The sequence below is a fragment of the Candoia aspera genome, chromosome 3, assembly GCF_035149785.1.
Source record: "Candoia aspera isolate rCanAsp1 chromosome 3, rCanAsp1.hap2, whole genome shotgun sequence".
Taxonomy (NCBI): domain Eukaryota; kingdom Metazoa; phylum Chordata; class Lepidosauria; order Squamata; family Boidae; genus Candoia; species Candoia aspera.
The window spans coordinates 188,021,338-188,038,519 of NC_086155.1; the positions used below are offsets into that span (position 1 = coordinate 188,021,338).

The 17,182-nt window shown below is 41.0% G+C and overlaps 1 pseudogene; it reads right to left on the reverse strand.

Annotated features, from left to right (window-relative positions):
- Positions 1 to 15,290: 15,290 nt before the first annotated feature.
- LOC134495063 (U2 spliceosomal RNA) lies at positions 15,291 to 15,505 on the reverse strand (annotated as a pseudogene).
- Between the last annotated feature and the right edge of the window lie 1,677 nt (positions 15,506 to 17,182).

Genomic DNA, 17,182 nt, shown 5'->3' on the forward strand with positions numbered 1-17,182 from the left:
GGTACAAGGTTGAGTCCGTACACTAATTATACTTTGGGAGGTTACAGGCAGCTGTTTGTCCTCCACTGTGACTTGGAACCCAGGAAATGTAGTAATGTCTAAGTAACATCATGGTAATCTAGGATTGTCTTCTCTCCTATTTGACAAAGTCCTTTATTTAAAGGCATCTTTGAGAAATAACCTGTTTTGGCCAGTGACCACCCCCCTTGGCCTTTAAATAACATGTTGGGAACCATAGTCTAAAAACTAGAGCCACAACAAGAAATCATAGACTCACAGTTTTAAGGGAGCTTAGAGGTCACCTAGTCCAACCCCCTACTCACTGCAGGATCCACTAGAATATGGATAGCAGGTGACAGAAATAAATGTAAGTAAATTAATTAAATACAGTTGATGTGATTATTCCTCCTATATTTAATTTCCCCCTTCTATCACATGAAGCAGTACAAATTTGCAGCAACATTTGCTGTTAGGGGTTTCAGGTACAATCAGCACTAGGGGTTGTGCATTATTTCACTGTTGGAAGGACTCATTAGTTCAAGTTGATTTTAAAGACAATCATTAGAAAGAAGAACATTTTAAAAAAAATAGTACGCACTTATATGCCAGCATTGTGCAAGACTGGTTTTTTTTTCCACATGACAACAAGCCTGTGAAGTAAGCTAGACTGGTGTTTCTCAACCTGAGCAACCTTTAAGATGTGTGGACTTCAACTCCCAGAGTTCCCAGCTAGTTGCTGAGGTTGAAAAACACTGGGTTACACTAAGAGAGAGTGACTGAACCAAAGTCCCACTGGGAATTTCTGTGACTGAGAGGGGATTTGAACCCAGGTCTCCCTAGTTCCAGTCCAGCACCTTAACTACTCTAACACACTAACTCTCTTGATATTCTCTATTAACTTCTAGCTCTTCAGGAGCAGACTGAGCAGGTTCACAGCCCATGTATAATAATATTCCCCTTAGAAAGAAGGAGAGAAACTCACACAAATATTGTGCTAATTTGTGTTTCTTCTTGTCCAATTTATTGATCATTTGCTTTTTGGGGTCATGCATAATCCAGCTGCAATCACTTTGCTGTTTCTTGCTCCTTCTGTTTCATTAATTTAGAATTGGTTGATGTTAATATCACTGCTTTTTTGAGACATTAAAAGAAGTGTAAAATAATGCATAGTGCAGCCCTATACTTTTCTGCTGTGAAATAAATGCCACTGATTTCAATAGGATTTATTCTCAGGGAAGCCTAATGGATTATAGCTGTAGAGATTGACAAATAGAATTGCAATTTTAATATTTCCTTTTTTATTTCCTAAAAACAAAGTAGATGCAAGATTACCTCTCTTTTTTTTAAGCACCTCCTTAATGGACAAATCTAACAGGAAACATTTACCTTCCTAAATTACTTAAATTTTCATACTGTTTTTCTCTGATTTATAATCAAACATATGCCATATAAACAGGTGTGTAGGAGAGAGCATAAGTGGCAAATTCCTCTAGGATGTTAAAATCCAAAAGTCATTATTTTCACCAAGTATTTAATTCTTAATTTATTTTAATTGTATTCATTTAAATTAGGTTTTGATTGGGTTGATTTTGCTGTTATGTTTCATTATGCGTTTCTGTATTTATTTTGCATTTTGTTTTAAGTTGCCTTGAGTGCTTATTAGACGTAAGCAGCACTATGGATGTGAAGGGGAAAAGGTAATTCAGAGCACGCAAGGGCACCCACAGAGTGTCTGTCAGCAACTTCTTAAAGTGGCTTCATCTTCTCCTGGGTTGGTACAGGGCCCTTCTGCGAATGCAGCACAATCACAGGAAGAAAAAAAAACTTGGTTTAAGAAGTTGCCAAAAGGTGGTATGCAAGTGTCCCCATGCCCTAGTGCTTCAAGAAATAGAAAGGTATGGGACATGGTTAATAAATAAATAATGAAAGAAGATTGGGGGGGGGGGGTGCTTGCTGCTTCCTTGCTACTGTAGACCAGTGCTTCTCAACATGGGATATGTATTTCTAGAGGGCCTTATGCTGCTGCTGGACATTTTATGGCTTTTAAGAGTTTTGTCTGCTATTAACACAATTATGACTGTGTAGAATTGTGTAATTGTGTGTTTTTGTTAGCTACTGCAAATACTTCATCTTTAGAATACAAAGACAGTTTAGATCAGCCTTTCAATTTTTTGACCCTGGAGGAACTCCTGAAATATTTCTCAGGTCTCAGGGAACCCCTGCACATTCAGGCTCAAATAAAGGCCAGAAGTTACAGAATTATTATATTTGTTTCATGTGTAGGCCTGTATATATGCATTAACAGTGTTCTCAAACTAAAAATAAAGAATGAAACTTACTTCTTTAATGTTAAGTTGCCCAAATTTGAAATAATTTTTTAAATAAATTGAGATCTCTCAGGGAACCCCTAGTGACCTCTTGAGGCACGCTAGGGATCCACAGAACCGTGGTTGAGAAACCCTGGTTTAGATTAATAAACAGTGTAGGTAGTAAAGTACCTTGTTTCCTCTATGTTGGTGTTTCTCAACCTTGGGAACTTTAAGATGTGTGGACTTCAAAGTGGCCAGGGAATTCTGGGAGTTGAAGCCCACACAGCTTAAAGCAGCCAAGGTTGAGAAACACTGCTCTATGTGATGGGGGTCATAGAGGTAAATGAGGTTCAGAAGGGGGCCTTGAGCAAAAAAAAAAGATTGAGACCTCCCCCCCACTGCACACCACAAAGAGACTTTATGATGCTTCTGCCTGAAACTTTAGTGACTGGTGCTGTTTGCTCATTACCATCAGACACGGAGATGGGCTTTAATTCCATTCCTTGACAATCCTTCCCTTTTTTTTTTTTTTTGAGCTAACAGGAGTGTCATTAGCAATACTGTAAGGGTAATTAGGAAGGAAATTTAAAAAGTGAGAGCCAGTCTATCCAAGTGGGGCCAATTTCCTCAGTCCGTATTACAATTGCTTTGGTTTACCATTTGCAATATTAAAACAGAGATTTATAGCTCCAGCCTGAACTTTAGTTCTAAGCTTTCTTATAAGTAATGATGAAAGTAAACAGGAAAGCCAAAGGACAGAATGTCAAAAACTGCCTCCCCTGCTGCCAGTCAGTGCTCCTAAACTGAAATAATGCAGGTATTCCAGAATGTACGTGTAATCCAGTTTGACTGCTTATGAAAATAGAGGCAATGATGTTGACACTCAGCTATCCCATTTGATCTACTCCAACCCACAGTGGTCTGGCAGTAGAAGACTAATGTAGGGGCACCAGCATGGAGGTCCAAAAAGTCAAGATGGCAGCTATGACTATGTTATTAAAGCCCCGCCTCTTTTACATGTGTCATGCTTTAATGCTGGGGAAGGTGGAAGGAAAAAGAAGAAGAGGATGACCAGCAGCAAGGTGGATGGACTCAGTCACAGTGGCAATGAGTGCACCATTGGGAGACCTGAAAGAGAAGGTCAGGGATAGATCTTCAAGGAGAAAATCTATCTATGTGGTCGCTAGGAGCTGAAAATGACTTGATGGCACAGAATCAATCTTGTGTATAAGGCACATAAAAAAGGACGACTTCGGTCATGTGGTCACAGTTGCCATCTTGACTTTTTTGATCCTCCCGCAGACACCCCTGGAGCAATGAGCAGTTGCTATATGGAGCCCCGACTCAAAGGAGTGTGATCTCAGTGCTGACATCTGTACGGTACCAGGAGAAGAGCTTAATCCAAGATGTTCTCCAGTGCTGTCAGCAAGTTCTGTCCTCTTGGCTGTCAGTTCCCAGAAGTAGCCAGTAGATGGCTATGGAGAACATGCAGTTGTGACTGGCTGGCTCACAACAACGATACTCATCACTCTGAAATGTAGTGCCGCCAGAGCTGGAACAGAGGAGGCAAAAGGGTGCTGCTCCCTCCAAGCGAGGGCCATAAGTACAGTAACTGCAGTGTGTTGAACAAAGACCCAGGGGAAAAGCAGCTGCGTGACACCGGTCCTCGGAGCACTGACTGGATAGGGTGACATTTGTGCTTGTGCAAGAGTCATGGGGGGCTGGGCTGGGGGCTGCAGGTAGGCACTATGAGCGTGGAGGGGGCTGCAGGTGGAGGGGGTGCTGTGGGCGGGTGCATGCTATGGAATGCAGGCAGGCGGGGGTGCTATGGAGTACGAGATCCCTGAGATCTCGTACTCCATAGTGGGGCTCTTCAGGAAAAGAAGCAGCAGAAGCCACTTGCGACCTTCCCTGCCAGCTTCCCCATTGACTTTGCTTGTAGTCATTGTATGTCTTTGTGTTTGAAGATTTATTTATTTATTTTCTATCCCGCCTTCATTATTTTTATAAATGACTCAAGGCAGCGAACATACCTAATACTCCTTCCTCCTCCTATTTTCCCCACAACAACAACCCTGTGAGGTGGGTTGGGCTGAGAGAGAGGGACTGGCCCAAGGTCACCCAGCCGGCTTTCTTGCCTAAGGCGGGGCTAGAACTTCAGTAGTTTCTATTTCCTAATTAATTTGTCCTTTGAGATCAAAGATTCTATTGTCCCCCCAGTTTGCAGCCATACAGTTTACTATTCCCCTTCTCACCTCCATCTGGGAATTAAACTAAATAGAATTCGACAGAACTTCAGACTCTTCCTAGGGCCATCTGGTGGGCTTAGTTATAAATGCAGGAGCAATCCAATTTTTGTGACAGTTGCATGGTGGAGGGGAGATTTCTTTTCATCACACGCTCAACTGAGAAGTTCTGATCTTGAGTAAAGTAATAGGATTCATGGTGGGTGGTGTGGAGGAGAGAAACACAGAGGGTTAAAAACAAAAACAGAAAAGAGGAGAAGAGAAAGGCAACTCACTAAAAGACCATTGCAGTCAATTTGTTTAGAGCAGTGTTTCTCAACCTTGGCCACTTTAAGATGTGTGGACTTCAGCTCCCATGCTGGCTGGGAAATTCTGGGAGTTGAAGTCCACACATCTTAAAGTGGCCAAGGTTGAAAAACACTGCCCTATGAATTGGGGAAAGGATTCTTGGACAAAAGGAGTGGGATTAAAATGGATGAAATCAGATGTATGTTGCTAAACCTTGGAAGACATCTGCCCTCCAGACTTCCTTTTGCCTTCAATTTCACTGGGTGCTGTCAGCAGTATTTCCAGAGTCCAGGAAAGAAGATCTTCCTATCAATGTGATGTTAATATTTCTATTTCATTTTTGTAATATCAAATATAAAGATGAAAGCGGCAATACATTGCTTATAAATCAATCAGTTTCCTTAACGAATTCAGTTATACTGGTGCTCCTGTCCCTCCTGCCTCTGCTGCATTCATGGAAATCTTATTTGGATGCACAGGAGTGCAAGGGCCATGAAGTCCACCCTATCACCTTTGTGCGCAGAGTGCAAATGATTGCAAATCCAGGTCCTGCGAGGCGGTACGGGGTCCTCAAGGTCCTCTCCCCACCCCACCAGAAGTTCCTCCTGCCTGTCCTTCCTCTATTGCCGATCGCCTGTTCTTTTCCTAGCGCTAGAAAAACGGGGGGGGGGGGATTGAAGAACAAAGATCACAAAGTTCATATGCCCTTTCCTCTCTGCTGTTTTCTGCATTTAATGATTAACCAATGTATGCCAAAGAAGAAATGTTGTCTTCCTCAAGCCAGCCTCATAAGCAGGAGGGAAAGCTTTGCCAGACTTGGTGTCATTCAAATACAGTATTTTGGAGGACATCCCAATCGGTATGGTGAAAGATTAGGGCTAATGACAGCCGTAGGATAAAGTAACTTAAAATATTTGGAGGCAGGGATGTGCAAAAGTCCTAAGAGCAAAATGTTCCATTCCCCTCTGGATTATGCCAAACCTCCATGTAGCCCTTGCCGTTCCAAGGGTGGTTTCTGGACATAAATCCAGAAGGGACATTTTGGATGAATCAGCATGTTTTGGCACACCCACATTTTACAGATACCAGGTGGGGAAATGCGATAATAGAATTAAGGCCATCTACTTTGGCTTAAATTATGAGAATTAAATTCTGGCACATTTGATGGGCATCAGAAGGATGGGGTCTAATTTATATGTCTGGGATCTGGAATCTCCCAGGCTCCCTGCCATCACCTAACTTTTTAAAATGATTTTTTAGTATAAAAAAGTACATGGGAAGCTGGCCTGGTGCAATGTAAACCATTAGCCTCAGGCATCATCTTTATTTATAATGATAGGCCTGGGTCCAACCTAGTGCCCATATATGTTCTTAATGAAAAAAGAAAAGATAGGTGTTTTCTTTGAAACTGTTCCCAGGTGCCTGGGAATAAAGGTAAAGGTAAGTCAAGGTGGCCAAGAGCATCTTGGCAGTGTGGGAGTGATGGCTAGAGCAGGATCTCCAGCTTGTTTTCAGGGAGGTGAGAATTGGTGACTGGCCATGCTCATCAGGGTGTGAGTGGGCAAGCCGTACAATGTGCACTCAAAATTCCAACTACAGGTAGTCCTCATTTAGCGACTGCCTCATTTAGTGACTGCACTTACAGTGGTGATGAAAAAGTAACTTTGCCACCAATCCTCGCATTTATGACCTTTACAGGTCTGTAAAGCAAAGGAAAGCTGAAGTAAGATCATAAGCACAATCTTGGTTTCACTTAGTAACTGCTTTGCTGAATGACCAAGTTGCCAGTCCCAATTGTGGTCACTAAACGAGGACTACCTGTATATCCATTGACCCAAAATGTTGGATACTGCTTTTATATACTAATTTAAGGATATTACAGTATTGTGGCTGCATGTAATATTGACTTTCTGTCTGACTGTCTAAATACTGTTTAAATACTCTTTCTGTAATTTGGATTATATTAAGCTTTTGAGAACTGGTAAACCAAGGCTACCAGTTCTGGGGTGCAGAAAACTGGATGACCACTACCTATTCCCATGGCGGTTTTTTTAAAAATCCAACAAGCACCAGGAATTATCATCAGATTAGCAGAGGCATCCAAGATAGGGCAAAAAAGTCAAAATGGTAGCCACAATCATTATGTAAAAATGGGGAGGGCTTTGATCACTTTTTTGACCCTCAGACCCCCACAGATGCCCCTACGGATTTACCTATCCCTCCTCTATTGTATCATAGGATTTGGGCAGCGCAGCCATTTTTAAACATTGGCAAAGAGATTCTGGGTAATGCCTGCCTTTCTTTGGGACTTCAGGAAGAGTTTGGGAAGAGCTGTTAGTTAGATCAGAGCTAGTTGGGATGATGATTAGTTACATTTTATTTTAACCATGATTTGCAAATTACAAGAAATTTAAGTGTTAAACCAAGGTTCCCAAATCACAATTGCTGAAATCACGCATTATTCTATACTGTAATATGGTTCGCTTGGATTTGGCTTATGTGAATTCAGCCATTCTGAACTATAAAACTTGCTTTATGATTATTATTTATGTCATAAACTATGATTAAACCAACCCATGGTTTATCATTCATGAACTACAATGTGCTGTGTGGAACTGTTGCCTCAAGAAACCTGCAAAATATATCTTATTTTTTAACTGAAATATTATCCTTTGGTCTTTCTCTACCTGGCCTACTCAAGATATGTTGAGTTACAATCCTAATATACTTCAGGTTGCCAGGTTGGGGAACCACTGTAACCCAGTTCTGGAGCACTTGATACTTCCCATGACTTGAAAGTAGCAATAACAAAAGAAGGATATTTGTGCTGCTGTTCTTTGTACCCATTGTGACATCTTGGAAATTAATGCAGTTGGCCACAGTATTTAAGTATCACAGATGGGAGGTTGTATAGTGTTTGAAGCCACCCTCTGTGTAAACAGGGCTGCTACAGAAGTTTTCTTAATATTTTATTGCTCGATAGTAACTGAATGAATTGAAAACCCAAGCAACAGATACTGGGAAAACTTCTGTGTGTAAGAGAGACTATAGGTACTCCTCACTTAACAACCATTCATTTAGTGACAGTTCGGATTTACAACAGTGCTGAAAAAAATGACTTGTGACCGATCCTCACACTTAAGACCATCGTAGCATCCCTGCAGTCACATGATCATGATTTGGGCGCTTGGCAACCAGTTCACATTTATGACCATCACAGTGTCCCATGGTCACATTATTGCCATTTTCAACCTTCCTGGCCAGCTTCTGATAAGCAAAATCAATGGGAAACCACATGATTTGCTTAATGACCACATGGTTTGCTTAATGCCTGTGGTGATTCACTTGACGACTGCTGCAAAAAAGGTGGTAAAATCAGGTTGGATTCACTTAATGACCACTTTGCTTAGAAACCAAAATTCCAGTCCCAATTGTGGTCGTTAAGCGAGGACTCCCTGTATATGAAATCTGAGCATAGGGGAAATAACAGTTGCCATTTTTATATCTGAAACATTCCCTTACATGTACACCATCCAGCTGATTCAGTCAATAACCCATAGCAGATCATTCATATGGAAGCTATGCTGCAAGAGCTCAAAAGCCTCTTGAGGATTCCCACCCTGATGAGTTAATTAACCTTTCCTCAAGTCAAGAACAGGGGCTGAGAATCCTTCTAATCAGGACGCTGAGATTAGCAGCATTAGCATGAGACTAAAATAAAACCAATTAATATAAGTTAATTGTTATTTTGTTCCTATGCACAATAAATGCAGAGTTATACTGGGAATTGAATTGGCAGAGAAAAGATACGATTCTTCCCCTTATGCAGCAGATAGCTAAACAATGTATGAATGAAGCCCCAACTGTAGAGTACTACTTTTTAAAAATCATTTTTCAGGTTGGCCTTGAAATCAGGGACATCCAAGTGGGGGGATCAAAAAAATCAAAATTAAAAAAAAATGGGCAGCTGCAACTGCACAATCAAAGCCCTACCCCCTTTTTATGGGCGTTGTGTACCTAACACACATTAAAAAGGGTGGGGCTGCGATCATGTAATTTCAGCCTCTGTCTTGAATTTTTGATACCCAACTCCATACTGCAGATGCAGCTCCTTCAAACACTGGGTTATCTGCCCTGTACAGCAAATAATCACATTTTTATTATTATTTTCAAACAGAAAACCATCTTGGTATTTCAAAAAGAAAACCTTGTTTAGGGTGGTTCTTCCCAAACTTATGATAAAGTTTTTGTACAGTCTGTGGCACCCTTAAGAACATGAACTATACATGTTTGTGCTTTTGCCCTGTACTGTATATTTAACTGAAATCTTAACTGAAACGATAATTTATATTAACAATCATTCTGAAACTTTTCCATCCTTTTTATTGAGGTTGTTTTCTCTGAACAAATATAATTCTGCAGTCTTAACCTTTTAGTAAACTCTGCAAAGGTCCTAATAATAAGTATCCTTTGTCATGTCTGCTTAGATTTTTAATTAACGTTTAGAAGAACTTACATTTTAGAACTTACTGAAAGCTTGTTTGTCTTGATGAAAGTGCTTGAAAGTCCCGGTGAATTGCTCATCAATTCCAGCTGAGCAGATTATTACTAAACAGCAACAGTTCAGCTACACGTCTCAAACCGTGTAGCAAGGAGCAAACAGATTCTGAGATCAATCATTTGTGAGTCCTTGTAGACCAAGGGTTCTGGCTGGGGAATTCTGGGAGTTGAAGTCCACGCATCTTAAAGTTGCCAAGGTTGAGAAACACTCAAAGACTCATAAATGATTGCTCCTTGTTTGAGACATGTAGTTGATCTGCTCAGCTGGAATCAGTGAGCTGCTCCCTTCGTGTGAATTTCTTGTGTAATAGACCAGCAACAGAAAAGGAAGGATAAAGAAGCTGCCATGACTGAGCAACATCCATTTTTTTCAACAACAAAAATGCAGCATGCATTACTTAGGCCTTCAGTTTTCCAGGTCAATTGACTGCTTGCTTGCTTACTTATTCACCCGGCTTATGTGCTGTTCCAATTATAATTGTCTTACTATGTTGTATAGACCTATAACTAATTGTAAAACTGAAACAAGAGTCTTCATAACAACAGTAACAAAACTCCCATACCAAAGACTAACTAGTACATATGGACATACACAGTGGTGAGTGGGGGACAAGACAAGTACCATGCCTCAGACTACAGGTGTCCACAGGAGGGTTCCCCCCCACCCCAAATCAAGATGGTATGCAATCAAAGCCCTTTCTACCTGTGTTGCAGCCACCATCTTGACTTGACTTGACTTGAAAGTCAGGTCTTAACAGCTTTACAGAAGGCCAGGAGTGTCAACGCCTGTCTGATGTCAGGGGAAAGCTGTTCTAGAGAAGGGGGCAGCAACAGAGATGGCCTGACTCCCTGCAGAGTACACTTCCAGAGGAATTGAATCTGGAAAGAATGATCTCTTCCACATCTTAATAGATGGGCAGAACCCACTAGGAGTTGGTGATCCCATAGAAACCCAGGTTTTGAACCATGAAGGCTTTAAAGGTGACATTCACTTGAGTTTCACCTGGAAATACACTGATAATCAGTACAACCCTTGGAGCAGAGGTGCTGCATGGGCAAATCGACGGATATCTATAACTGCTTGAGCCACTGCATTCTGCATCAGATGAAACTTCTGAGTGCTCTTCAAGGGTGGGCCTATGTAAAGCATATTTCAGTAAGCCAAATAAGAGGTGACCAAAGCATGGGTGACCATGAGCAAGGTTTCTTGATCCTGAGAAGACCATAACTGGCCCACAAGATGTACTTTATGAGCTGAAGCTGTGAGCCCAGGAGGACCCCCAAATTACCCACTAATTCTGCATAGGGAAACATGAAGCCATATAGAGTCAAGGATGGAATATGTGTGAAATTAGAGGGCCTTTGCACCCAAATCCACTCTGTCTTGTTGGGATTGAGCCTGTTCCTCCCCATATAGACCCTAACAGCCTCCAGACACCAAGACAGAAACTCAGCCACATCTCTTGTTCAACCTATTGTCAAGATGTATTGTGGGGTGGTGTCATCAACACGCTGATGATATCTAACTCCGTGCCAGTGGATGACCTTCCCAATGGAAGGCAATTAGCAGGGGAGGACCTGTGGTATGGGACTTGTGGCTGCTGTTTTGTCAGTTCCATTACTTCTCAGCTGGATTCCTGTTCCTCATGACTAGTTAAGGCATTCTATAAGGTAACAGGAGAGTAGATCCAAGCAGTAATTAATGCTTCTTTGGCTGAGCTGGGGTTTCCATCACCTCTGAAAGAAGCTGTGGTGCAACCCATGGTCAGAAAGCCTTTGCTTGATCTGATTATTTTGGACAACTTTGGACCAGTTTCTAACCTCCCTTTTGGGTGGAAGATGATTGACAAAGTGGTGGTGCTACAACTTCAGAGGACCCTAGAAGAAAAAGTGGATTATCCGGACCTATGGCAATCAGGTTTCAGATGCAGGTTCAGCATGCAAACTGCACGGGTAATGCTTGTAGTTGACCTTTGGAGATCAGGGGAGTGCAATCTTCCTAATCCTGTTGACCTCTAGTGCTTTTGATACTATTGATCATGGAATCCTTCCGGGCCAGCTCTGTGGGATTGGAGTGGAGAGGGAGCACAGTTATTCAGAGGTGCTCCTCTTTCCTAAGAGATTGGTTCCAATTGGGGGTGGATAAGAGATCTGCTCAGAGACCTGTACTCTGTGGAATCCCCTAGAGCTCTCTACAACAGCTAAAGTCTTGCCTGAGCTAGATAGACCTAGGCCATTTTCTTGGTTAGAGTATTTTTAATGTAACCTGGAATTGTTGATGGAGACATAATTTCTGTTCCATCTCTGTCTGAACATAGTAGTGAAAATGTAATGAACTCATTTAAGCAGAAGATGGCGGCATGGTGCCATCAGGAACCTTTGCTTACTTTTTTCCTTTCCATCAGAAACAAGGTTTTGTTTCCACAACAGTTCCTCTATTTGTGGATAAAATGCTGTAAAAACATCATATTGGAATGTGATAGGCTACAGACCAGCAGACCTAAGATGATAAATCAAATGCCTATTGGCAAAAAAAAAAAGCCTTATTTGTTTTCTTATAATTAATGGAATCTGTGGTATGATTCATCTTTATGATGGATGATGTTATGAAATCACAAAACAAGGTTCCGAGTAAGTTATCCAGAATATGTACCTGTCTTTCATAATAATAATAGTAATCAAAGCAAGCATTTGAGTCTTATAGAATTCTTCAGAGATGCTTCTTATAGATTGGAGAAGTCAAGTTTCAAACTATTCATCAAAGGAAACTTCATTTGGTCTAGCACAGTGTTTCTCAACCTTGGCAACCGTAAGATGTGTGGACTTCAACTCCCAGAATTCCCCAGCCAGACAGGGGAAGGAATGGCTGGCTGGGGAATTCTGGAAGTTGAAGTCCACACATCTTACGGTTGCCAAGGTTGAGAAACATTGGTCTAGCATATCGGATTTAACTACTGTAATATAATACAGATAATAATAGTGTACAAGACACAGCATGAGTATGTTAGTATCTGTGACTGTCAGCAGGTACTTATCAGAAGATGAATTTAGTTCACAAACTTCCCCAAGTTGTACTTCTCAGTCCTATACACAAACTAGGGTTCTCTTCCAGACTGAATTGTTTGCATTTCTGAAATTTGCAATGCATTTTTAACTCAATCAATATGCCCCAAATTGCATATAACCATGCATATATTAGGAGAAATACAAAAATGTATACATCTTTTAAAATTAATTGACAAACTTAAAGAGACCTAGGTCAAAACAAACTGAAAATCAGGAGATGAAAAAGAGCAAAATTAAACCTGTGGGGTGGGTGACAATCAAACAAGTGCACATGGTCTCCTATGCCATTGTGCTTATCTGCGCATTCCTATTTGATGAGGCCAATACAGAAAGAAGTATTGAACCCTGTAGAATTTCTATGCATGCAGATATTCTACCTGCATCCCCATCAGATTTGTTTGTTTCTGGATTTTTAATTTTTAAAATATATTTTATAATAGGCTTTTGGATTCTAAAATAGCTCCATTCAGATGTTACCAGAACAAACTATATTCTGTTAAGTCTATGGTTGTTTTAAAGCAATTCCTTGTAAATCAGCCTTCTATCCATGGTGCCTCTGCTATCCTGGAATTTCAACTCCCAGAATTCCTAGTAAAAGAACCAGTCAGACTTTGATTGCTCAGGGTAGAGAGAATACTAATGCAATGTCTTCAAAGTCCATTGTAGATATCTGGATGCTAAATATCTTTGCCTAATAGAGATGCATTGCCCGCAAGACAAAAGATAGGAAAGGTATCCTCAACCAAGTTCAATTTAAAGATAAATAACTTCAAAAGGGATAGCAAGCATACCTGAACAGCGAATACATAGGTCACCTGCTTGCAGCTTATCCACTGTGATGATGTACGGCATTTATCTTACTTATTTCTAAATCTGAATCTGCTTAGAATTTGTATGTTATATGCAAATCCATGGCCTAGTTTATTTTGGGGGGGGGCGTATGTGTGATCAGTGTAATCATGATGCTTCAAGCAACAGACATGAGGGTTAAGATAAACCTTCCCTAATTCCCTGGTGGCCTCCCAGTGTATAGGCCTATAACTCCCAACATTCCTTTTTTTTCTGCATGATGTGTCTTAATTATATCTTGAAAAATTAAGAATAAAAATAAAAAATAAATAAACACTCACAACATTCCTAATGACCATTTTGTTCTGGAATTCTGAGAGTTGTAGGAGCAACCAGGATCTTTTTTAAAGAGAGTGGAGCGGGCGGTTGACCAGCTCTACAGATGAAAGCCCTATCCAAAGTATTATTGAGTATCTGGAATGATCAGATTTTTTTCATTCCATGCAGTAAAAACAATGTTAAAACATTGAGATCTATTTCATTAGGGTTATCATAACTGAACAAAAATATGGATGATAACTAGATGGCAGCAAAGAGATACAGTATAGAAAACTATTTGCTATGATCTGCATCACTATGGTGCAGAAAGCCCACGTCAGTCCATATGCCAATGCTGGGACCATCAGCTACTGCTCCATCATCTTCCATTCTTTGGGTGGCCCTTTGGACCCCCCGACTACCACACACACACCAATTTCCAGCTGAACTGTGGATATTACCCAACAAGTAAAATAGAAAACACAGTTCATCTGAATGTGTTGGGTTACCACTGCCACAATTCTCAGACAGCAGGTTGGGGAAAGCTGGTCTAAGACATACTGTACATGTATCTTCCCCCAAACTGGGAAAAGTAGATAAGAAAACCCATTAGACAGCAGTCAGTGGTATATAAGTCAGAGATGGTTTTCTGGAAAAGGAAGAATAAATCCTTCATGCTCTACCTTCCTTCCATGCATGTAAATTTTATTAGTGTTCCTGAGCTACCTGCATTACTTAGGACTGGGAGTACTTTTCTGCCTGGACATAAAAATACATTTTTATTGCACCCTAGTACACTAACTCACCCCCAGTATCTTTAATTTGCATTGGTACCAGGGTCCAAAACAGCATAGTGTATATTTGTCTCCCTTGCACAAATCAGATGCTGGTCTTCTATTCAGGTATATGCCTTCTTTTCATTGCACCGCATGCCAAAGCTTGCAGACCCCATATTCTCATTCTTTCTCATCCCATGTTGGTCAGATCCTGCAAATCTCTGAGTGCTCCTTTGGTTCCCAGTTATGTTTAGGGCATTCTCATAAAACAGCTGTAAACAAATCAGCAGCTGCAGGAACAAAGCTTGAGGTCACTCAAGCCCATTTGGGGGAAAATTTGTGTTGCCTGATTGAGCTTATGAAGAGGCAGAGAGGCAGCAGAAGGAGGAAGCAAGTGAAAAGAGAATGGAGAAAAAAGAGAATGTAGGAGGGCGAGGGTGGACCCTGGCCAACCACCACCCCCATGTGCAAAGCTAAAGGACAAGCACTGTTTAATGAAGCAGGAAGCTTGCACTAGCTGATCTTGGAATCTGCACTACTCACTAGTAATAGGGTGTGTTGTATGATTTTTCCACATGAAAGGAGATGAAACAGCTTCACCATAAGGACACAAAGGCAAAGAATCTACCTGCAGTACAGGTAAAAACCAATGATCAATGTTTTTAGGTTAATGTCCTCCCCCACCCCAGTTTGATCACAACTCATTCCTCTATATCAGTGTTTTTCAAACTTAGCAACTTTAAGATGTGTGGCCTTCAACTCCCAGAATGAGGAATTCTGGGAGATAATTCCACATATCTTAAAGTTGCCAAGTTTGAAAAACACTGCTCTATATCCTGTTTTTGTTTTTTGTTTTAAATGCCTTCAAGTCAGTTTTTAACTCCTGGTGATTGCCTGGACTAGTCTATGCAGTTTTCTTGACAAGGTATTTTTTCAGAAGTGGTTTGCCATTGCCTCCTTCCTAGGGCTGAGAGAGAGTGACTGGCCCAAGGTCACCCAGCTGGCTTTGTGCCTAAGGCAAGACTAGAACTCACCGTCTCCCAGTTTCTGATGCCTTAACCACTACGCTAAACTGGCTCTCTGGAAATATCAGATATTAAACTGATAAGAACAGATACTACACTTGATCTAAGCCAAAAGGCCAAGAAGTTAGTCTGTTTGCTCACCCAAGCTTAACAGTAACCACTTCCCCCCACCCCATGTGCCAAAATAATACAAAAAAAATCTGAGAATGTTTAGGATAAGAGAAAATATACAAATGGATTCATTTCCAAATACTGTATATTTATCCTTCCATTCTTCCTTCCTCCCTCTTCTCCCTCCTTTCTCATTTAAATCCAAACACTTGTCTGGGTTCACAACAGTGGTGTCTGAAGAATATGTCAAAAAAGTCAAGATGGCCACTGCAAAGGTGCAAAGCTCTGCCTATTTTTTGGTATGTTACCTATTTTTATGCATGTTACATGTGCATTTTTATGTTTTTGCACACAAAAAACAGGTGGAGGTTTGATCACAGTATTGAGGCTTGACTTTTTTTTACTGTATCCTGCAGATACCTCTGGTTCACACGTTGCACTAATCCATGATTTCTGTTAACTGTTTTCTGAATAAGCAGCAACGAATATCTTTTTATGTACACTCACAATGCTATGTCATAAAAGATGGGTTACCAGACACAATGGATCCTACATTTGTAACCTTGCTTTGCCACAATGACCGCATTCACATAACCAGTGAAGCTACAGCAAGCAATTTATATTACATATTGCTGTGTGCAGTATATAAGCCCAGACAATTAATTCTCAGTGTTTTCCAACTGGAGAACCATGTTGCATCCTGTCAGAAGATCTGCCTGCAGGTCTCTCTTTCCTACTCAGCCTGACAATTTGGTGGCCACTGAGGGTAAAATAAAATTATTATTTCGCTAAAAGGGATAGAGAGGGCCAAAACATGTTTAGGAAGAAGCCAGAACCAAATCCAGAGAGCAGATATTTCTGGCGGTCCTCTACTCCAGGGATTTTCAAGCTGGATTCTGCAGAATCCTAGGGTTCCATAAGATTTTACAGAATAATATAATTCTCATTGCGTTAATGAGACATTAATGTAAAAAACAAGTTCACCCCAATGCAGCCAATTTTCTATCTCTATAGCTGGCAGGTTCTGCAGCCTGAAAAAAGTTAAACAAAAAACCCTGCTCTGCATAATGCCAGGAGGTGGGTAGCAGGAGATGTGAATTCAAACCCCAGCAGAGGGATGGTGGCAAATGGCCATACTCAGCTTGTGTATTTCTAGTTCTCCGACTGCCTCAAGCTGTGTCAAAAGCAAAAGGGAGGGGACTCACAAACAGAACCCACATGGAAACACCACAGAGCAGTTCCCTAAACACAATCACAGCAACAACACAAGAAGTGGAGGGCATTTCTACAGAGAGTTTGCCACTAATTCAGAAGGAGCTCCAAACCTTTGTGATTCCATAATGTCAGCAGCTGTTTCTTTGAAGCTGCAATAAAACTATAGTAGTTGTTGCTGCCGTTTCTGTTAGAGATCATGGCACTGTGGAGCTTGAGGGGGGCCATTTCCCCATTTGCAGGAATCTTGCCTCCCCAGACCTCTCAGCTCTGAGCTCCAGGTCTTTCAAGAAGAAAGGTGGTTTGATTATGCCTTTTCAGCTCTCTCTCTTTCTATCTCTCTCGTTTTCACATATGATTAGAGAAATGAAAACAAACAAACAAATCATAAAGTAGGGCTTGGAGCGGGATAGGAGGTTGCAGATGATTTATTTTATTTCTCTTTTGCACACACTTGGGAGGAAGGGAGGGAATTTTTATTA